Source organism: Delphinus delphis, chromosome 12 (assembly GCF_949987515.2).
Source record: "Delphinus delphis chromosome 12, mDelDel1.2, whole genome shotgun sequence".
NCBI lineage: Eukaryota > Metazoa > Chordata > Mammalia > Artiodactyla > Delphinidae > Delphinus > Delphinus delphis.
The window spans coordinates 67,367,230-67,390,299 of NC_082694.2; the positions used below are offsets into that span (position 1 = coordinate 67,367,230).

Sequence of the window (23,070 nt, forward strand, 5' to 3'; positions counted from 1 at the left end):
GTAGAGGCTAGAAGAAGAGATGGTGGCCGCAAACGTTGGGGCGATGACAGGGCTGGCTTCGCTGGGGCCAGGCCTCAGGAGGTTCTGAATTCCCAGGGCTACGCGGTCCCCAGCAGGAGCGTTCTTGGCTTTTACAGCCAACATCTGCTCTTCACGTGGATCAGCCCCAACCGAGTGTCGGTTCCTCTCATCTTCTTCCAGCCAGAGCCCTCTGCTTAAGGAATAAGCACGCGCCTTCCCCACGGCCCCCCGCGGCCCCCCCCCGGCCCCCCGCTGAGGTAACTGAACAGCACCTGGCCCATCCGGTTCTCTCCAGCCCATCCGGTTCTCTCCAGCCTGACTCCACCTCAAGAATTTTCAGCGGCAGTTGTTGCCACAAATCACTGAGTCTTTCCATGTATTTGCCCAGATTTCCCAAGTTGAGAATCTGATGGCTCCAGCTTACTTCTTTGAGCTGGACCACATACGTTCACATACGTCCAGGTTATGGACAGCCTAGGGATTGGTTGTCCCTGGCTCAGTCAGATGAGGTGGAGATGAGGATACAGGAACTCGGGGCAGTGCAGGCAGCAAGACTGACACATCCCGTGTGGGCATGTTATTTGTGCGCTGGCCTTTGCCTGGGACACCCTCCCGTCCGTCCTTGTCAGGTGGTCCCTACTGATCTGCCATGGCCCAACCCAAGTGTTGTCTCCTTTGAGAAGCCTTCAGTGAGTGTGAGTCAGTCCTACCTCTAAACTCTAATACATGTCTCCTCGGTTTTCCCATATGTCTTAACCCCCACAAGAATATAAGGTCCCAAAAGAATAAAAGTATGTTTCATCTATCTTTAATAATTCTATATATTAATTCCAAAAAAAAAGCCATGATATAACACAGTATCTCCTACCACTGTTGGGGTGAAAAAGTGCCCCCTGTTCAAATACATGTAATGAATGTTGAGTTTTAAAATGTTGCCCAAATTTCTCTAGTATTGGGCTTCTCAGAGCCTTTAATTTGCTAGCTAACGTGCAATGTTAGACAAGAGTCAAACTCAGCAGCCCGAATTCAGAGCCCAGTTCAGGACCCGTTCTGCCTCATTCCTTCCATGTGGTCTGGACAAGAACCAAACCTCTTAGTGGCTTTATAGCGACTTCATAGAATTATAACAAAGATGAAATCGCATAATATGTGTCAAAGTGCTTCAGAAACCATGACGTTGACCATATGAGTGATTTACACTTGCTGTTGTATGAAGAACCAGTGTGTGAAGAACTCTGGTCCTGTTACTAACTGGCTTTGTGAATTGGGGCCTCTGAACTTCAGCTTTTCAACCATAGAATGATACTATTGATACATGGCCACCTTCTCACCTTGCTTCCTACCAACCTGATTGTCCAAGCTGTTGTAAAGCCCCAGCGAACTGAGGCCCATGGGTGCCCTGAGGACCCACAGTGCACCCTATGAATGAAAAGCATTTATTATGATGATGATTGGGCTGAGGTGCCCTCTCCAGAGAGCTGCCAGCTCTTTACAGACACAGTTCATTCATTCTCCTAAGCAGACCCATATGGACCATCCTGGGGGACCATCTGGCTGGGTAGATATGCCAAGTCAGCCTGGGAGAGATGAGGAGACTGCCTCACTGGGGTGGGGGCAGAATCCCATAACTCATGCTGTCAACCCACGGCCAACCTGGCACAGACTGTGTTGTCTCTGAGAGAAGGGAGTAGACTCCCTCGCTCCCAAATTTCCCCAGTCCTCAGGGACCAGTTTGTCATGTTAATAGGCAGGCCATCAAGGTGACGCAGCAAAGCCCCATAGCTGTTCCTTATAGCCAAACCCTTACAGCAGAGGTTCTCAAGATGTGTTAAAGGACCACAGCACTGTCATAATTAGAAATGCAAATTATCAGGCTCTATCCTAGACCTGTTGAATGAAAGATTCTGGGGGTTTTAAGAAAACAGATTGTGATGCGTGCCAAAGTTTGAGAACCACTTTCTTGGAGTAATTCGCAGTTTCAGGTGCAGAGCTCCTCTGTGGCTCATGGGAGGCGTTACGCGGACGTGGAGGGTTAGCTCGAAGGCAGCCCAGTTCCTGAGCAGTCATTATTCTAAGGGCTGGAGCCGGAGAGGCGATGGAAGTTAAAGTCTCCCCCTCACAACCCCGTTACTGCCCCTTCCTTCCCCCTTGTTGCCCAAGTAGCCCCTGCATCTTAGGAGTGGATGGGACAGTAATCCAGTTCTTTTATAATTAATTCTTTTATAATCTTATTAGATGTAAGAGGAGACAGGCTTCCCAAATTCTTTTGCTTAGGAGCCCGGAATGTGGACCTAAATCTCCTCTCTGCCTTCTAAGAAAGGCGCCAAGGTCTTAGCTGCAGGCAGACCCCAGCAAGCTCAGAGTATCGGCCGTGTCACTCCTTCCCCACCCACCCCACCCCAACCAAACCAAATGATTAGCTTTAGTGGTCTTGTTTGGTATTTCTTCCAAGTGTTAATGGAACTGCTCCCCCCTCTCATTGCTAAGCAGGGACATCTGCTCTGACAGGTAGCCCCAGGTTAATTAATAACCAGGATGTGATCAGAAGCAAGTAGGCACACTCTCTGTTTAGCCTGGCATCCCCCAGCAACATTGTCTTATCTGACTTGGGAACCTCAGGGCCAAAGGCCATGCTGTGTCATTTATCTCTGCAGTCCCACATGGCATGTAGAGGCTGCTCTGCAGCTGTTTTGATTGGGGAGAATCTGCCCTGGGTTCACCAGAGTGTTATCAGCAGAGCCTGGATTGAAGTTCAGCGCCAAGCTGCAGCCCTGTAGCTGGCAGGCAGCAGTCCCGGGAGGCTTGGGGTTTGCCAAGGTCAGTGCCTGCAAGGATGTGGATCTGACTCACGATGCAGGTCAGGGGAAGCTTGAGACTGGCCTGAGGCAAGCAGGAATTGCTACCAAAGATGTTGGCACTGACTGTGGCAGAGAACCCATTGCCATCCCCTGTCTGCATCATCAGGGACCTCTCCACCCATGAAGAGGCAGGGGGCAAGGGGAGGGGCTTAGGTTTCGGAGCCTGAAAAATGACTCGAAAACTAAACAATTGAGTGGTCTTTGGCAAGTTACTAGACCCCTGAAAATTCTTTACCATCTGGATTAGGGAGAGAGCAAAACATATGTTGCAGGGTTGCTGTGAGAATCAAGTGAGCTATCATATACAAAGTACCTTATCACATAGGGTCACTTTCTCTTCTCCCCAGCCCCTCTGGGAACTCGATACTTTGAGGTAAGGATATAGGATTTTACTCAAATTTCCTAAAATTTGAGTATAACAGATTCCAAATTAGTTGCATAATGGCTTGCAAAGTGAAATAATGGAATGGTCTGTCCACACCAATACTTGGAGTTGGTGTTGGCCACTGGCTGATTGGAGTAGCTTCTCAGAAGCTTGTCATGTGTCCCTCCACGTGTAGACACTAACCCCAAACAGAAGCCTCCCCATTGCGTGCCCCCCCGCCACCCTCCAGGGTCTAGGCTCTGAACTCAGTGGGTGGCATTATCAAGAATGGAGAAGGAGAAAGACTCCGTACCACATGATTCCATTTATCTAAAATGCAACCGAATCTAGCGTGACGAAATGCAGACCAGTACCGGGACCCAGGGCTAGAGGGAAAGGATGGGCTGAAAAGGAGCATGAGGAATTTCTTGGGGGGTGATGGAGAGATACTCTATTTTAATTATGGTAATGGCGTCACGGGTATATATCACTGTCATACTTCATCAATTTGTACACTTCAAATGAATGTGGCTTATTATGCATAAAATATTCGTCAGTAAAGTTGTCAGAAAAAAAGAAGGGAAGATGTCTCGGCTCCTGAAAATTATTGTGAGGATGATTCAGCAAATGTAGGCTACATGCTTATTCTACCTTGGTATAAAAGAACAGTCAGGACTTGAACAGGTATTCATACACCAGTGTTCATAGCAGCATTATTCATAACAGCCGAAAATGTAGAAACAATCTGTGTCCATCAGTAGATAAACAAATTGTATATGCATACAATGAATTATTTGAATAATGAGGCTGAATACCTTAAAAAGGAATGAAATTCTGACACAGGCTACAACATGGATGAACCCTGAGGACATTATGCTATGTGAAGTAAGTCAGTCACAAAAGGACAATTGTGATTCCACTTATGTGGAGTCCACAGAGTAGTCAAATTCGTCAAGACAGAAAGTAGAAGAGCAGTTTCCAGAGGCTTAGGGAGGGGGCAATGGGGAGTCAGTGTTTAATGGATACAGAATTTCAGTTTCGCAAGACAAAAAGAGTTCTGGAGGTGGATGGTGGCAATGGTGACACAGCAGTATGAATGTACATAATGCCACCGAACTGTACACTTAAAAATGGTTAAGATGGTACATTTTATGTGTATTTTACCACTATTTTTTAAAATTTTAAGTATGAAAAAGGGAGGGGACACCAGCTGGCTGGCTAGTAGTCATGCTGCCTGGTCAGTGTGCCCTCTACCAGCGCAGCAGCCCACCTGGAAAATCAGATTCCAGCAGAGGCAGAGTACCAGAGCTTCCGAGGAATGGTCAGGGCCCTTTTGTTCAGGCAGGGTAAGAGATCTCACTCTTAGAAGGCTCTAGGATGTTCTAGAAGGTGTATTGGACTGGCAACCAGGAGATCATGACTCTGGTCTTGCTCTACCCCTTACAACCCATCTGACCTTGAACCAGCTTTCTCATCTGTAAAACGGAGGTGGACAATAATATGTCGTAGAATTATAGTCAAGATCAAATGAAATAATTTATGTTATTGAGCTTCAAAAAATGAAGAGTGCTGTGCAAATGAAGGCCTTTATTATTCTGAGTCACTGCTCTACAAGAGAGACAAGTGAGGTCAGTGGAGCAGGCGTAGACCAAGTCTGACCATCAGGGCAGAAATTAGGAGTGGAATTATCCCACTGATTGTAATGGAAGCGTGTTGCAGAGTGAACGACCAGCTCTTAGGGACTGCCTGGCCAGGTCAGCTGCCTCCGATTCATTCATCTCCTCCCAGTTGAGAGACTGACAGATGGACGCAGGAATTGCTTCCTAGTTCAGTGAGTGAAATGGATGCAGTGAATAGTTGACAGTTTACCCCTGAGCCAGTAAGTCCAAACTCCTCTGCACTGTGTTGGGCCTGGAACACATTCAATCTGACATAAGACAGAACAGAAAATGTATCAGAGTTTAGTTGATTTGTTTACTTAGCTGTCAAAGGAAATCAGATGTCGAGATCAGCAGTGCAAAGTAGCAATTTGTGCCTCTGTCAGAAGTGTGGGTCTAAACCTTGACTTAGAAGCCTTGCCAGAGCACTATGGACATCTTGGGGATGCAGTAGCCCTGAGAAGGGCCAACAGCTTGGTGGTCCAGCGTGGGTAAGGTCCGTCTCCCCATCCCTACCTACCACAGGGCTCGCTGTACCAGCAGGAGGTTCTCGGGTGTGGGTCAGGGGTGTGGTTGAGATATGGATTCCTGAAAATAAAGCAGAGACTCCATTCAGATGGTACCTTGCTAAGCATGATGTTTTCCTCTCTAAAAATGTATGGAATCCCTGCTCTGCCTGCCTCCTGGAGTGACTGTGAAAAACTAATGAGATAATGGAAGTCAAAGTGTTCGAAGGGTTTCACGAATAGAAACGCAGGACGAATTGGTCTCCTTAGAATGTAAGCCTTGGTCTAGGAAGAGGGAGAGGATTGACTCTCTTCGTGCTTCTTTTAGGGTAACTTTACTTCCTTTTTTCTGATTATAAAAGTTATATATGCCCATTATAGATCACATAAATTCAGAAAAGGTAGAATAAAGAAAACTCAAAGCATTCAAAATCCTCCAGCTCAGAGGTAACTTTGGCTGACAATTTGATATATTCCTTCTAGTTTTTCTCTGTTTTTTTCTCATGGGTTTTGCCATGCTGTCTCAGCATTCTTAGAAACAGGAGGGTTTGTCTTTTTTTTTTAAGTTAATTTACCATGAAAATGTTCTCATGTTAGTAAAAGTGTTTAGAAACATCTCTTTGTGTGACACAGCTGTGCCAACTGTAATTACCATTCCCCTGTCATTGGATTTCTTCCTTCTTTGTTTTTACTTTTATGTTATTATAATCTGCTATGAATGTCTTTGGGTCTAAATTATCTGTATAACTCTCTATTTCCTCAAGGATGTTTCCTAGAAGGGGAACTTTGGGGTTTTAGAGTCTGAGCAAAATTGTAAAGCTTCTTGTAACCAATTTCCAAACATTTCTAGAAAAGTTCTATCAGTTCATATTCTCACCAGCAGTATGTAGAAGTCCCTAACCCACTACATCCTTGCTAGTAATGAATATTATTTAAAAATCTTTGCTAATTTAATGCAGCCCAGCTTTCTAAGATCTAACCCTCAGTTGACTTATGTGCTTCAGAGATACCACTATAAAAAATGGCTAAATGAACTTGCTGTTGTATTGGCTTTACAGATGCAGGTGAAGGTGTTAACTATAACACTGATGAGGACCTGGGAAACCGTTTCTCTTAGAGCTCAATGTCAGAAAAAGCATTCTCCTAAGAACACTTTGAACCTTATAATGGATCCTGTTTCCTTTTTTGCTTTGGCTACTAGGAAGCACAGAAATGTACTTTAGCCAAATTTTAGTTATCATGTAGAAATTCTATGGCACATTTGTACTAAAATATTACCCTTAGATCACCCTGATTTATTTATTTATATCTCTTATTACATGTAATTGCAGGTAACCTCAAATCCTTTTCCGAACAACCTAGAAACAGTTGAGTTTTTCATCTGTTATCTTCAAGGACTTGAGCTTGTTTATTCCCCCTGAAGAGAGTAACTTTGCTTTCAGTAGAGTGTACTTTATAAGAAGTTCTGACTTGTGGTCCTCACCTTCATTTCCTTTCTGAAACTTAAACTCAGAGTTATGCACACAGAGGTCTCCAGCACCAGAGTCTTGGTACAATTTAAATGTGCTGCAAGTTCCACCCCACCACACCTACCCCTTCCCATCCCCTCCCCCGCTTCTACCTTCCATTGGCGGGAGGCCTTCGAAGTTTGACATGACCGTAGCAGGAAGTAGACTGCTTAGCTCAAAGATGTCTGTGCTCAAGCATCTTCCTGAGAGTCTTTTCTTTGCTGGAGCCTACTTTAGACATAAGACATCCCAAACCAGCAGATCTGGCCCCATCGATAACTTGGATGAGTCCCAGTCGTCAGCACTGCTGGTGCTGGTCCTTGGCCCGGGGTCTGCAATAGGCAAAGAGGCTGCCCCGCCAGCACGCTGGCGATGCTGCAAGGAGGTCCGGAAGTGGCTCTGCTGCTGCTCCGAATGCCAGGATCAGACTGCAGAGCTGCCCAAACCTGGGGTCTGAGCCAGCATCCTCCTCCCACCTGGCGCCTGCCCTCTCCCCTCGGCGGTGCTGAGCACTTCCACCAAGAGCTGCGAGGGGAATGCAGCACAGAGCAGCCCCCTCTGAAGCCAGGGCCTGCCATCGTCCACCAAGAGGCAGGTGTGTGCCAAGCAGCAAGGGGGGCCTCGTCCACCCAGAACTGCTCAGCTGACAAGGCGGGCCAGTGACTGCCAGTCCAAGCTCAGAGCAGAGCTGCCTGTCCATTCTCCTCATCGGTAAGGTGGAATCCCAGGTGTGAAGACTGGAGAGGGAAGTGTTATGGGCCAGCCTCTCTCTGACTGCTCTCCTAAATGCTGCTTAACCCTTACAATTACCTTGCAAAAGAAAAAGACATTTTTCTCATTTTCAAGAAGAGGAAGCTGAGGCTCAGAGAGGTTGGACACATCCAGGGTCCCACAAATATTAAGCGGCTGAGCTGGGCTTGAATGTGGTCTGCTACTTGCAGAGCCTTCAGTCCCTCCACTCACTGTGCTCAGAGGCAGGCGGCGGGGGCTGTGGCTGGGAAGGCTGGGACCCATGGGGAGAAGCCCTGTGCGATCTCCATCACAGGGAGCAAGGCCAAAGCCGTGACGCATCTGCCCGCCCCTCCCCAGACACCATGACACGGCCATGCCAGGGCCGGGCTCCACACGCTGCTGGCACGCGGTACGGGTGGTGAGGAGGAAGAAATAGACCCCTGGAGCAGAGGAGGAGAGGGGAGAAGGCACCCCTACATCTTCAGGCCAGTCTTGGCTTCACTAAGAGTCCATGACCCGTAAACCACTGCAGTGACTACAGGGTAGGGAGGGGCTGTGGAGCCCTCCGCTCTCGGAGCTTCAAGGACCACCCCTCGTGACAAGCTGGGGGAGGGCAGCAGACAGGAGCTTGTGATGGGGAAGCTAAGTTAACAGGGACCGACCGGGACCAGCTGGATCCCAAGGCTCTCTGCCCACACCTCACCCTTCTGCAGCCTGTGGGTGTGTCCACACACAAGACCCCTGTGCCAGCTCCTTCTAGAGCCGTGCCTTCCCAGAATGCTCCCTCACCTCCGGACCATCCTGCACGTGCTACCCTGAGCCACAGTCGGAGTCCTCCTGGCACTCCCCGAGCTCCCTGATGTAACCCTGTCCCTGGGCCCTAACACCACGGCAGCCGCCCTGGGAGGCCCCGCAAGAAGAAGGGGTGTGGGTGGTCCAGCTCACTGCCCCTCGGCACCATCCCAGCCAGCAGTAGCCTACTTCTCTCATCTGCCTTTGCAGATAAAGGTCCACGAGTGCCCGAGGCTTAAGCCTCAGTGCCGTCTTGTACGTCTTCCTCCATCATGCCATAGTCCTATCCTGACGACTCTATTTTTGAAAGAGTTCTCACCAGCCCCCTTCTCTCCACCCCACAGTCCTATCCTGGCCTAGATCTGCCTAGATTCCTGCGATGGCCCTCTGGCCACCAGCATCTCTGTCCCCCAGCTCCACCCTACCCCACACCTTTCTCCACACCCTCTAGGACACGGTCCTAGTCCTGTGTCCTGCTCTGGTCCTGTCCCTTCTGAAAGTATTTTAGATATTCTTTGTCATCTGTGGGCTTGCATTCCCTCTTGTCTATGCCTGAGATTCTAAAATGGCCTTTTCCACCCTGGTGGGTCTACCACATTGGTTAAGAGCATAGACTTCAGAGTCAGGCGGGCCTGTTAGAATTCTGGCTCTGCCAATCCTCTGTGACCTTGCAAAGGACTCTGCAAATCATTGGATCCCAGTTTCCTTCTCAGTAAAATGTAGACAATGACAACAACTTCGTGTAGATGCTATGTGGTCTGAATAAGATAACGCATGTTGGCTTTTCACGAATTGCTTCCGGCTTCTTTTTCCAGCTTGCCCCAACCCCCCAGCTCATACTTGGGGTCACCCAGACAACCTGCTGTTCCCTGAGCATGCTGTCCTCTTCCTGGGGCTCCCTTGTCCTTTCTCCTTATTTGGTGAACTCCTGCCCATTCTCTGAGCACAACTCAAGTGTTGCCTCTTTTCTAGAGTCTTCCTTTACCCCATAATCAGACACCTCTCCTCTGTGTGCCTGTCATTCGTACGTTCCAGCTTCTTATTTCTGAGTAGCAGATACTCCAGAGTGCAGCTGCTTAAAACAACTATTCTGCCTCACAGTTTTGTGGGACAAGAATTCAGGCAGACCTCAGCTAGGTAATTTTTTTAGTACCACGTGGCACTGATAGAGGTCACACAGTGGTGTCCAGCTGGCAGACCGACTGATGGGCAGGGTCCAGGATGGCTTTTCTGCATGTCTGCTGCATTGGCAAAGACGGCAGGGAGGCTGGGCTCAGCTGGGACTGTCCCCTGGGTGCCTACACATGACCTCTCCAGCATGGTAGCCTTGGAGGAGTCAGTCTTCTTACATAGAAGCTCCAGGCTCCAGGGCCAAATATATCCATGAACAAGTGCTCTAGTCTCAAAAGTCACATGGTGGCTTCTACCATATGCAGTTCGTCCAAGCAGTCCTGGATTCAAGAGAAGGAGACAGAGATCTCCACCTCCCAATAACCCTCTCGAGAGGATTATTAATGAATGTATAGATCAGTTTTAAAACTGTCACAGTACACCTCTGTTACCTATTTTAACACTTATCAGATGATGATTACCATGATGAAAACTATTTGTCCACATATTTGCCCCAACACACAGGATGGCCTCAAGAGGGTAGACTATGTCTTCTTCATCATCTACCATTTATTGAACACCTATTATGTACCGGGCACTGAGGTTCATCTCTAATATATCTAAACCTTAAAACAACCCTGCAGGATGGATGTTGAAGCTCAAGGCAATTGAGTACTTTGTACAAGACCAAGTGGTGAAGTCAGAATTCAGATTTGGTCCATCTGCCTCCAAAACCAATCCTCTTTGCTTAGCCTCTGCACAGTTTGGCAGATTACAAAGACCAGTGGAGATTTGGGACAGCAACACAATTAAAAAACTTTCCATCAGGTCCATCTAAAATGGGTCGTCCTCATACTCCCAGAAGTTCCCTATCAGAACCGCTCTCCTCTCTGGACCCTCCCTGAACTGAGAGAGGACACGTGTCTGTGCCCCTGAGACTTTGTAGGTCTGCCTAAGACCTGTGGGCATGAACAGTCCTGTAGGTGTCCTCAAATATCTGTTCCATCAAAATCTTGCCTCTTTTCTCACCTATTTTCTCTAAAAGAAATTGTAAACTCTGTTCAGTAGCACTTTACTCTCAAGCATAGAGTACCAGGCAGGAACCCCCCTGGGTGTTCAGGAAATACTAATAGAAGTGGAAATGGAGCCCTGTGTGCCTGGGGATCTGCTGGGCCTGAAGCAGCCCTCAGCATGATGTGCCCTACATTTATTTAATAGCAAGAGTAGAGGCTGAGAGGACTCTAGCTGAGCTGGGAGCCTCCCCATAGGCTTTCCAAATTGTCTTTCACATTTATCACCATTACTCCCCCCAGCCCACCTGGCACCCTCCTCCTACAAATGGAACTCTTCTCCACTATTCCCTGTGGTTGGCTGAGTCTTTGACCCACGGCAGTGGGGAGGGAGCCCCTTACAGCTCATCTGGTCCAACCCCATCACTTCACAGATAAGCAGACCGAGGCCAAGAGGGCGCAAGCCTGGTCCAACATCACTCGGCTGGTGCGTGGCAGTGTCAGGGCAGATCTGAGGCCTCCTCACCCCCAGGCCAGTGTGTTCTTGCTGCATCCAGTGCCTCACACACCAGCATATTCCACTGGAAGCCAAACAGAAGGGGGATTTAAAAGAAGAGGAAAGAAGAAGAAGAACCTGAACTTCTCGGAGAGCCACCGCAACGGGCTTTTCTCATGAGGCCGTATTGATGTCTTCTTGCCCTGCCGTCTTAATTAGGGCTTATTTTCAAGGCCAGCATAAATCAATAGGCTGATAATCATACTTAAGAAAGCCAGCATAATCATCTTCTTGGGTTTTTTTAAATTGTGGTAAAATACATATAACATGAAACCCTTTTTAAGTGTACAGTTCAGTAGTGTTAAAAATATTCATGTTATGCAACCAATTACCAGAACTCTTTCATCTTGCAAAACTGAAACTCTGTACCCAGGAAACAACAATTCCGCATTCTCCCCTCTCCCCATTCCCTGGAAACCAGCACTCCACTATTTGTGGAAGTTGAATTTCTATGAATTTGGCTACTCTAGGTACCTCATGTAAGTGGCACCACACAGTATTTATCTTTTTGTGGCTGGCTTGTGTCACTGAGCATAATGTCCTTAGGGTTCATCCGTGTTGTAGCATGTGTCAGAATTGCCTTCCTTTTTCAGGTTGAATAATATTCTGTTGCATGTATATACCACATTTTATTTATCCATTCATCTGTTGATGGACATTTGGGTTGCTTTCATCTTTTGGCTATTGTGAATAATGCTGCTATGAACATGAATATACAAATATCTCTTCTAAACCTCGCTTTCAGTTATTTTGGATATATACCCAGAAGTGAATACCTGCATCACATGGTAATTATATGTTTAACTTTTTGAGGAACACCGTACGGTTTTTCGCATTGGCTGCACATATTACATTCCTACCAACAGTGTACGGGGCTCCAATTTCTTCTCCACATCCTGCCAACACTTGCTATTTTCCACATTTTTATGGTAACCATTCTAAATCACGCATCTTCTTATGTATTTCAGTTATGTCCATTCAAAGAATCAAGTGAAAGATAATACACACAAAAAATGGCTGGTATACAGTAGGTACCCATTGAATATTATTTCTTTTTATTATTATTATTTTAGCCTTCTTCCCTGCCTGTCATCCAGCTTTCCTTCTTCATTAGATTTCTCCCAATTTTGTGGTTCTGAGAAGGTCAGACCCCAACATGAGAGTCTTAGAAGAGAACTAAAAACCAAAAAATGTAGAGAGATTCTTGACTCCTAGACAAAGCAAGTGACCTTGATCATTTCATAGGAGACTCTACCCCCTTTCCAGATTTCTTTGCCTATCTAAATGAATAACACAGAAGCTCTTCACACTTCCTCCAAGGAAAACTTTGCTTCATCTTGACTCTGACTGGAACACTGAACATTCATAGCTTGGGGCCTGGTCCCAGCCTCCCTCTTAGTTTTGAGCCTGGAATGGAAAGTACTTTCTGACAGTGTCTCAGCCTCTCGCTACCTACTGTGAATCGGCCATCACATCTTTCCTCCCACCCCGTGTGGCAAGGTCCCAGCAGCCCCTGCCTGCTGCAGCTTCCTCAACAGCCCACCTTCCCCAGTTAGTGCTTCACCGTACGTGTGAGTGTGCAGCCATCGTCCTGAACTGGGTTGGCAGCACTGAGTGAGGTCTTTAGACAGAGCAGGCCACAATCACTGCAGTGAGCCTCTTACATGACTTGGTTGTTATATAGACGAATCCCAGCTATGTACACATGGAGCCATGGGGGTTGGGACTAGGTGAAGTCCTCCTCAGTGAAATGCCTTTTCTCAAAAATACAAATTCTAAATTGTGAGTAAAACATAAGTCCTGCTTCTGAAACCACTGCCCAAAGTTATTTACTGAAGAGTGTATATAACCTGTTCTTTTTTTTTTGCGGTACACAGGCCTCTCACTGCTGTGGCCTCTCGCGTTGCGGAGCACAGGCTCCGGACGCGCAGGCTCAGCAGCCATGGCTCACGGGCCCAGCCGCTCCGCGGCATGTGGGATCTTCCCGGACTGGGGCACGAACCCATGTCCCCTGCATCGGCAGGCGGACTCTCAACCACTGCGCCACCAGGGAAGCCCTATAACCTATTCTTTTAACAACTTTTATTGAGAGCCCACTATATGCCAGGCACTGTTCTAGGAACTGGGAATTCAGCAGTGAAAACACAGACTAAGCTCTCCATCCATCCTCTTAATGCTAGTGGAGGAGAAAGACTACCAACAAAATGAATAAGGACATTGTATATTTGCCCAACTGTAAGTAGCAAGGAGAAATAATACAGCAGGGAAGGGAAACAGGAAATGTCTAGGGTGGAGTCAGGGGAGAGACTTTAGGTCAGGTCACCAGGGAAAGCCTCACTGAGAAGGTGACATTTCAGTAAAGACAAAGGAGGTGAGTAGTGAGCCTGTTGTGGCTTCGGTGAGATCCTATGGGAATGTCAGGTGGTTAATAATAAAAATAAAATCTTAATCATTTGCTACACTCACTGGTTTACAGAGTACTTTTCCATAGCTATCTCCTTTGACCCCAAAAGCCTCTGATAAAGATGAGATTTTTGTCCAGTCCAGGGAATAAACTATGAATTCTGATATTCAAGTCCTATCTTATTCCCCTATGCCTGGACCGTGTCTTAGCACCTACCTGGTACATCGCTCCCCTAAAAACATTTGACCAGCACTTGAGGGGCCAGAAGCCAGTCCAGAGCCTGAGCCAGCCTCACCCTCCACCCCTCCACATTCCCAAGACTATGGGGCCTCTGTCTCCAGCTCATCTTCTCTCTGTCACTCCACTTGCTTGCAGTCCGCCAGCCTCCCTCTTGTTTATTTCTGGGGCTACTAACATGGCCTTTTCCACCTGGTAGGTCTAGCATATTGATTAAGATCATGGGCTTCAGAGTCAGGTAGACATCAAATCTGTCTCTATGACCTTGGGTTCCAGTTTCCTTCTCAGTAAATTGGAGATAATAACTACTTCATAAAGTTGCTGTAGGTCTAAATAAAATAATGCGTAGAAAGCCTTTAACACAGTCCCTAGAAGATGATAAGCACTCTGCGAATGGTGAGGGTGGTAGTTATTCTCATCGTGACTGATATCTGTATCAGCACCCAATGGCTATCTTGTCTCTTCATCAAGCAGCCGTTCCTTCCACCATGGCTTCCATGGATGGAATGGAGGCAAGATGACCTCCCATCTGTCTTCAAGAAGTCGAATCTCCCCGACTCCCTTCTGTGGAGGTGCCTCATGGGACCACTCCCCCTAATCAGCGTTCCTGTCTCTACTCCTCCAGCCTGAATGATCTCTACTCCCCCTCGCTCTCCATCCCAAGCAGCCTTCTCCACTGTGTAATCTGCATAGTCCCTCCAGTGGTCTCATTGTAGATGTAATTTGTTTGTGATTAGTATTAATTCTCCAAGGTGCAACTGGAATTGTTCATTGTTTACTGAACAAGCAAGAGGAGAAAATGACATAGTGTATGGGGAGCTGTGGTGCAGAATGGTTAAATGTCATCGCTTTTTAGGGAGATTAATGGTAAATGTGCACCGAGGTCATTTATAACATTAAAAATAAAATTATTGCTTTGTCTTTTCAGCAAAGCAATGAAGATGAATGTCACATAGAGAAACCTTGGGAAAAGGACCATGCAACAAAATCAAGGGGTGTTGAGGCTACAGAGAGAAAATTTTTAATTTTTTAGGAGAGCTCAACCGCAGAAATGAAACACATACTGCTTTCCTACTGATGGCCTGCAGGAATCCTTGTGGTTCTTCATAAGTTTATATGAAGACCAACCCTGAGGAACTGGGATTTTGAAACCAGCTCTGTCATGTCAGCTGGCAACCATGCTTTCACCCTAGCACCATCCTTGATGTCCCCTCTCCCTCAGCCTCACCTCCAGGCCATCAGCCTGTCCTGTCAGGGTCACCTCCAACATGAAGCTCACATCACTCACTTCTTACCAGCTCCACCACCAGCAGGCTCAGGCAGGTTGCCTCCATCACCTGCTTGGTCACTTACAATGGTCTATGAGCTTGTTTTCCCACTTCTATTGCCCTCTCTAATCCATTCTCCCTAAATCGCTCAGAATGACCTCTTTAAAAATCAGTGACAGGGCTTCCCTGGTGGCGCAGTGGTTGAGAGTCCGCCTGCCGATGCAGGGGACACGGGTTCGTGCCCCGGTCAGCGAAGATCCCACATGCCACGGAGCGGCTGGGCCCGTGAGCCATGGCCGCTGAGCCTGTGCGTCCAGAGCCTGTGCTCCGCAACGGGAGAGGCCACAACAGTGAGAAGCCTGCGTACCGCAAAAAAAAAAAAAAAAAAAATCAATGACATTATTTTCAGTCTCTTGCCTAAACCCCTTAAGCAAAATTCACACCCCTCCTCACAGCCTGCAAGATCCTGCCCAACTAGGCCTCGACCTTCCTCCCCAGTGACCCTTCATGACCCAACCCTTTGTGACTTTTTGAGCCACACTGGCCTTTGCTCTGTTCCTAGATCATTAGCGTCATTTCTCACCGCCAGCAATGCACTCCCTACTCCTCCACAGCCTTTTCACACGGCTGACTTCTCTTATTTTTCAGTATCAGCTCAAATATCTCCTCCCCAGAGAGGGCTCCCATGGCCCACCTATCAAACTAGGTCACCCATGTCACCCTCTGTTCACTATTCTAACCCCAGGCTCTTAGTAGAAGCTCTGAACATAGTCGTTCAATAATTGTAAGCTTGAATGGGATTTGGCTGCGGGGGGATGTGTGTGTGGAATTGCTACAGTATAACCTAAAGGAATTAGCAGTTTCCAGAATGCAAGGAAATCCTACCTCACCCTGTTCTTCTGCTTAAACCTGGTGATCTCTCTTGTACTTCAACATGCATTCATTAGCGCTTGCCATGTGCCAGGCACTCTCCAGGAGATAAAATAAGTACGACAGACCCCCTGCCTCAAAGAATTTAGAATTTAGTGGGAGAAGCTAGCAATGCGGACATAATTGCCCAATGTGAGAGACGAGTTCACAGTTACAGGTGTATAGCGATTGCCAGAGCGCCCCAGAGGGAGGCACATGTCTTCCTTCAAGAGAGAAGAACAAGCAGCTGGGGAAGGTTACACCTGAGTTAGGAGGAGTTGCTCAGATGGAGAAGATGATTCTAGCCCACCCAATCGGCTTACACAAAGGCTGAAGCCGTGGCTGCGTGTTCAAAACACCGCAAGTCATGGTCTTGAGCTGAAGGTGCAAAGGAACACGGTGATCTGGGGAAGTGGGCTGTTCCGGGTGTGCTAAGCCTCAATTTGGACTGAATCCCGGGGAAACCAGCAAAGGTTTGGATTCGGACCCGAAAGGAGCTGGGCTCAGAAAGCTAACTGGTGGTAGGGGTGACTCCAGAGACAAATAATCTTGAAAATTCATCATTGCAATTACTCTTCATAGCTATTATTTATGTTGCAAATTACCATTGCGTTTGTTTCTGCCACTGCTTTGCTGAAAAGGTCTGGCCCTGTAGATCGTCGCCTCTACTGTGCGATGTGAGGGATCCCCAAAGGTGCTCTCTGTCCCCCAAATTTGGCCTGTCCAACCCCTCCATTGACCACTTCCCACCCAACTTCCATGGCCAATTCTCCCAAACTCCTTGGGACACTCTCTAAAATTAGCTCATAAGAACCCCACATACTGTTTTATGTACCCAATGTCATTTGATCCTCACAGAAATCCTGTAAATTAGATAGCCTCTCCAACTTGCAGAAGAGAGAAGCCTGTGAGCTGTGTCAGGGTTCACACCACTAGCTAGCAGAAGAGAAGACTGGTAGCTAGTGTTAGTTTCTCTGTACCTTAGGGGTCTCTTCAACACAAACTAACGAAGTGGTGCCTTGGGCCTGCTGGAGTCATAACAGAAATGGAATCTAGGCATGAAAGGAGCTCTGACAGCTCTGAACCAAGGAAGGAATTGTCCGGTGAGAGAGAGGGTGGTGCTGGAAGGCTTGGGATTCTTCCAAGGGGAGAAGGAACTGAAGATCCATTCATTTCCCTAACACTAGAGGTCCTCAGGTTGTGGTGCACCCAGTTTTCACCCAGGGAGCTTGTGGAACATGCTGGATCCAGAGTCCCCCCGAGATGTTCTGACCCTGTAGGTCTGCAGTGGGGCCCCAGAAGCAGCCTGATTTCCAAGCTCCATGTGACGGATGCAGAGGGTCTACAGACGCACCATCAAGGCAGTAGCCTAAGCCCGTGGTCCATGTGAGTGGCTGGCTGCGGAGAGTCTACAAACAAGGCAACTGAGGCCCAGAGGAGTGACCTGCTCATGGCCCCAGAGGCCTCGTGGCAAAAGGCGAGGCCTCGAACCAGCTCTCCAGACTTCCAGCACAGCACTTCCTCACCCAGCCCGCTGGGCCCTCTGTAGCCGGGCCCTCTCCTCACCGATTTATATTTTGAGTAGGAACCCAAGATGCCAGTTCTTTAATGAGGTTGTCCACACTACAATTTATGAGGCCAAAGCCCTCGGCAGGACTGGTCTCTGCCAGGCTTAATTTACACAGTTCTCAGACCTTCCAACATCCCCATTAACGTCCACGCAGAGGCGGCGGCTGTTAGCCTGTGAGCACTGTGGCTACGTCCTCATCATGTCACCATCCATTTTCGTGTCTCTGGGCTTCTTTACCCTTGAGCACCGGATTCTCCTCGTCCCGCGAAGCAGTAAGTTTCCACTGGGAGCCTGGCCCAGCCTCTGGGCTCCAGCCAGCCCCACTCCTGACCTCCCTATGCTGTGGAAGTCAGCCTCCTCCCACACGTCATCTCTCCTTCTCTTTAATTAAGAGCAAGACCCCCTTCTCACTGATGCAGCACTCAATTTTTCCCCCTTTAATGAGTGTCATTAGTTAGGCAAGAGCAAGCAGGTGGGAGATGGCCTGAAAGCTGATACAAATGCGCCTTTTTTAATGCTACATAAATCACCGTAATTAAAAATTAATTAAGTGCCCTAAAACTTGACATTTGTTTAAAAAAAATTGAGTTAAGAGAGTTGTGTAGATTTTGTAGCATCAAATCTCCAAGACATGATTGAAGGAGGGGAGTATGTGTGGGTTTCTGTTTTGAATGCGCAATTAGGGAGAAGGAATCACTCCCAGCGAGTGAACCCAGTTAGTCACCCATGGTGTCAAATAGAGGTTCATGTAACCTCACCCAGGCCACACGTGTCTCAGGTGCAAATCTGAACCGATTTCTACTGCACCCAGAGGAGAGAAATGGGCAAGCAAGTGTCATGCTGTTTCAGGAGAGATGTTCCAGGATGCAAATGACAGATGACTGAGACAGGAAAAGCCAACATGAGGAAACCAGGGGAAGCTTGGTGGGTGAGTGACTTGGCAGCAGGCTCCAGGAAGTCATTAAATGGTCAGCATTAATAAAGACGACACACACTATACCAGGTCAACCCTGTAAACAGAGAGCCACCAACAACCATTGCTCAGAACTGCAGAATCAGGATGTCGAAGATGGAAGGGGTCTTGGAGGTCGGGTTTGAGGCCACCCCCCCTCATTGTACCAGGGGGCAGTGGAGAACCCAAGGGGTAAAAGACCCACCTAAGACACACAGGTGCTCAGGGGCAAATCCGCCAGCCTCCAAGGAAGTGGTTCTCAACCCTGTGCTCATGAAAATCATGCCCAGAGCTTTTAAAACCACCAGTGCCAAGGGCCCGTCCTCCAAAGATACTGGTTTCATTGGTCCAGGTGGGCCCTGAACATCAACAGTATTTCCAACTTCCAAAGTGACTCGCTGGGCCGTCAGGGTGCTGCTCCAGAAGACGATCTAATCCAAGTGATGGGAGAAGAACCCCACCCGGGATCATCTGACCAGGTTCTGGGCCTTCCCTGTGGTTTACTAGCTGTGAGACCTCAGGCAAAGCACCTAGCAAGCAATTGGTTGCATTTTGTAGCGCCTTACTGCTTAGAAAGCATTTCTCTATCCATTATTTAATCTCTTGAGTCCTCAGTCTTCTGATTAATCAAATGGGAATAATAATAACTATTCTACCAGTTTTTTATGAAGTTCAAAGAGAGAAGGATTAGGAAAGCACATTGTAAGCTCTTACAATGCTATACAAAGGTAAGGAATGGTGACAGTTTACTACCCCCAGTGACTTATATTGTTATTCTGGGAAGAGCTACCTTTTCAAAGGTAATAAATAAATTTCCGTACAGAAGACCCTTGCTAACAAAAGGTCCCCAGGCAAGAGTTCTCCCCAGAGTGGCTTGATCTTAGCTCTCCCTAATCTTGCTGTGATTAGGGCATTTGGTGTTTCAGTGGTTTCCAGGAATCACAGGCACTCGTGGTGGGAAGGCATCAGGATGTGCCAGAAGAAAGTGGGTGCTGGATCTTCTTGTCTAAGCTCTGCCCCTTCCTTGCTGCATTGGAGCAGGTTGTGACCATCCAGGGCCTCAGGTTACCCTATTCCACAAGCCAGAACAATCATTTCACAACCACAGAAAGGATGCTGTTTCAGAAACTCAGGCCCTTGATTAAAACCATTCACCAAGGGTACTTTCCTCCTTGGAATTTATGGGGCCCGTAAAAAAAAGAACTGGAGAAGACAGAGCAGTTGTTTTTTTGTTGTGCTTCATTAGTTTTGAGTTTGGGCTGCTAGAAGAGATCAGAGTACTAGGCATCCATCTAATTGAATCTCTCACAAGCATAAAGTTCCCTGTGGTATGGAGGAGGCTGTACGTCGCCAGCCAGGGAGAGGAGGTAGGGAGGGGCAGGTAGAAGCAGGGCCTAAGGGGCTGACTTCTCTGGGCTGTGGCTGTGCAACAGAGAGGTCCTGGGGATAAACACTGGGGCATCCAGAGAGTGGAAGCGGCACACCCCTCCCACGACTGGACCCCTTCTTTGTCCAGGTTTGGGAGTAAAGGGCAGGGATACTGACTCCCTGCCCTTTCATACCCATTATCACCACTCCTGAGGACACTCATCACCTGGGGAGGGGGGACCCCATAGACAGACACGGTACAAAGGATAGAGAACAAGATGTGAAAATGTGGGTTTCCACCAATCTCTCCAGCAGTCCATGTAACCACTCAGAGCCTTTGTATTCTCAACTATAAAATGGGCATGATGATAGCTTCAATGGATAAGTTCAAGTCCCAAATATTGGGGTGGGGAGACCTCTATACAAGGTACTGTTATAGATTCATGGAGATAAGACTTGATCCCTTCCTTCAAGTCACTTAGAGTTTGGTGAGGAAGACAGGCATGCAAACAGCTGGTTATAACGTATCAGCAGAACGTCTGCCAAGTTAAATGCAAGAAGAAGTACTGTGCTGTGGTATCCCAGGGGAAAGGACAGTCCATGGATGGGGAGAGAATGGGAGAGTCCATGAAAATGTCACAAATGAGGGGCTGAGATCTGTATCCCCATTGCTGAAAGAGGAGGAGTTGGTGGAAGACGTTCCCTGATGAGAGGGCAACCTTAGCAATGAGAGAGCAAACCAAGACCTACGAAAGGCGACCCACACGTTACCTACCAACCCCACATGGAACAAATTCTCTAAGGTGCAAAAGAAGAAGAAGAAATCACCAAGGAAAATATGGTTAGGTTTAGATTACATACAAATTTTAAACTCCTAGATATCATTATAAACAGAATGAAAATACACGTAAAATACTGGGGGAAAATGTGAAGCATGTAATAAATAGTTTCACATCCTTATTAATAATGTCGTACAATTCAATAGGAAAACGTGAATACCCTAACAGATAAACTGGCAAAAGGAAGTGGGCAATTCCCTAAAAATCAGAGTAAAATAAAGCTAATAACACGTGCAAAAAAATATTCACCCTCGCAATCACAGAAATACAAATAAAACAGCAGGGGGATACTTTTAGTTAAAAATAGTGATAATATTCAGGGTTGGCCAGGATGTAGTAAGAGGAACATGCATGTATGAACACAGCTGGTGAGAGTGTAAATTGGATTAATTTCTAGAAAGCAATTTGGCAATATGTGTCAAGGGCCTTTAAAATGTTTATACCCTTTGATTCAGTAATTCCACTTCTGGGAATCTATCCTATGAAAATAATCTGAAAAGCGGGTGAAAGTTTATGCTCAAAGATACTCTTCAAAGTGTTATTATAAACAATCTAACACTGCAGTCATTGACTGATGTTGAAATAAATTATGGTACGTATCACGTAGTATTATAGCCATTAAAAAGTATTCTTATGAGGACTTTTTAAGCCCTTGGAAAAGCTTGTGATATAATTTTAATTAATTTAAGCAACATACATATATGACACAACTATACACACCTTTAAAGCACAGGCCAAAAAACACGAAAGAGAAATCTACCGAGATGTAAAAAAATGACGGCTTCTGGATAGTGGGATTCTGGGCATTGTTTTGTTGATTTTTACCCTGGTTTTGAACTTTAGACAATAGGCATATATTTTTCAAGTGAAGGAAAGTAAAAGAAACTGTAAAAGTAAAAGCTCTTTGGGGAATGACAAGTAAGTGGTATATGAAACGTGCATGTGTTCGTGAAAACACACGATGAGAAACAAGGCCTAATCATAAGGTGTGAAGAAAACAGGACACAGCTTACATTTGTTTCCAAGTTGAGGAAGGCTTGACAGGCGTTTTATGTGGCTCATGTTTTCTTCGGTCGGGCTGGGAATGAGGGCCATAAGGTCCTAACTGTATTTCGTGATCATGTACAAGGCATAGGAAAAAATACTTTGGAAACTAGAAATCACCAAGCAAAAGTGAAGGAGAATTTTTCTTATTATCCTAAATACGTCGACGTCTTCCTCACATTACTCCAAACTCTTGCTGCTATCACCAGGTCTACTTCGTACTTTGACCTTCTTGTCACCCTCCTATCAGAACCCTGTGATTATATTGGGCCCGCCTGGATAAGCAGGATAATCTCCCACCTCATGATCCTTGTCTTGATCTCACCAGTAGTCTCTTTCACCACATAAAGTAACATATTCACAGGTTTGGGGGATTAGGATATGGGTATTGGGGCAGGGTGGGGGGACACAGCATTATTCAGCCAGCCACAGAAGCATAACCTAATGTGCAGGGTTTTTGTGAACCCTCCCAGGGGCCAGGCACTGGCTAGGGCTGGGAACACACAGAGACTCAAGCAGCTTAGTGGAGAAGATGGGAGCATACACGTGTGTTCTAGTGCCAGGTTGCAACGAACCAATGCCAGATGCATCTAGAGCACAGTGTTCATGGGGAGAGACAGAGAGAGGTGAGACGGGAAAGGAAATTTGGGCCCACATCACAAAGGACCTTTAAGAACAGGTTAAAGGGTTTGGATGTGATTCCCTGAAAGAAGAAGGGCCTGTGTTTCCCATGCCCAGGAACTACTGAGAACGCCCAGCCAGGCTGGAGGCTGGTCTGACAATGCCAGGTAGCCATCCGCCATCAGCTGACACATTGAGCCTTATCTGGACTAGCCTGTGAAAGAGGGCCCAGGGCCACCTCCAACACCCCCTTCCATGAGATGGAGAGGCCAGCTTTGCAGTCTGACAAGCTGGGTCTAAATCCCACTTATCAGCTGTGTGACCTTAGGCAAGTCACTTAACCACTCTGACTCCATTTCCCCACTTAGGAAATGGACACTATTAAGACTTGCCTGGCTTCTTTACAGAACCAGATGGGCTGAGGTATACAGAGAGATTCTAGAAGTAAAGAGGCTGGACTTGATGTTAGTTTCAGTGCTGTTGGGAACCAGAAAATCATGGAATTTTAAAGATCATCTAACCTGGAGAGTCCCACATCACAATCAGCTGTCAGGTTTTATTAAAATAAAATTTAGTAAAGAAGAGTCTAATTTCACAGCCAGGGTTAAAGAAGCCCGCCCCTCATGTGAGGCCCAGAGAAGCTGTGGGGCTTGGCCAGGTGAGGGTCCTGGTTCATCCTCTCCACCACCCAGCTGAGCATTGAGGTAGGTAGTATGGGGGTGGGAGGACTGTTGAGGCACTAG

General features: G+C 47.1%; 1 protein-coding gene across 1 annotated transcript in view; it reads left to right on the forward strand.

Annotated features, from left to right (window-relative positions):
- The window catches only part of ALK (ALK receptor tyrosine kinase), a 728,753-nt gene that overhangs the window by 576,447 nt on the left and 129,236 nt on the right, over positions 1 to 23,070 (forward strand). The window lies entirely within an intron of this gene.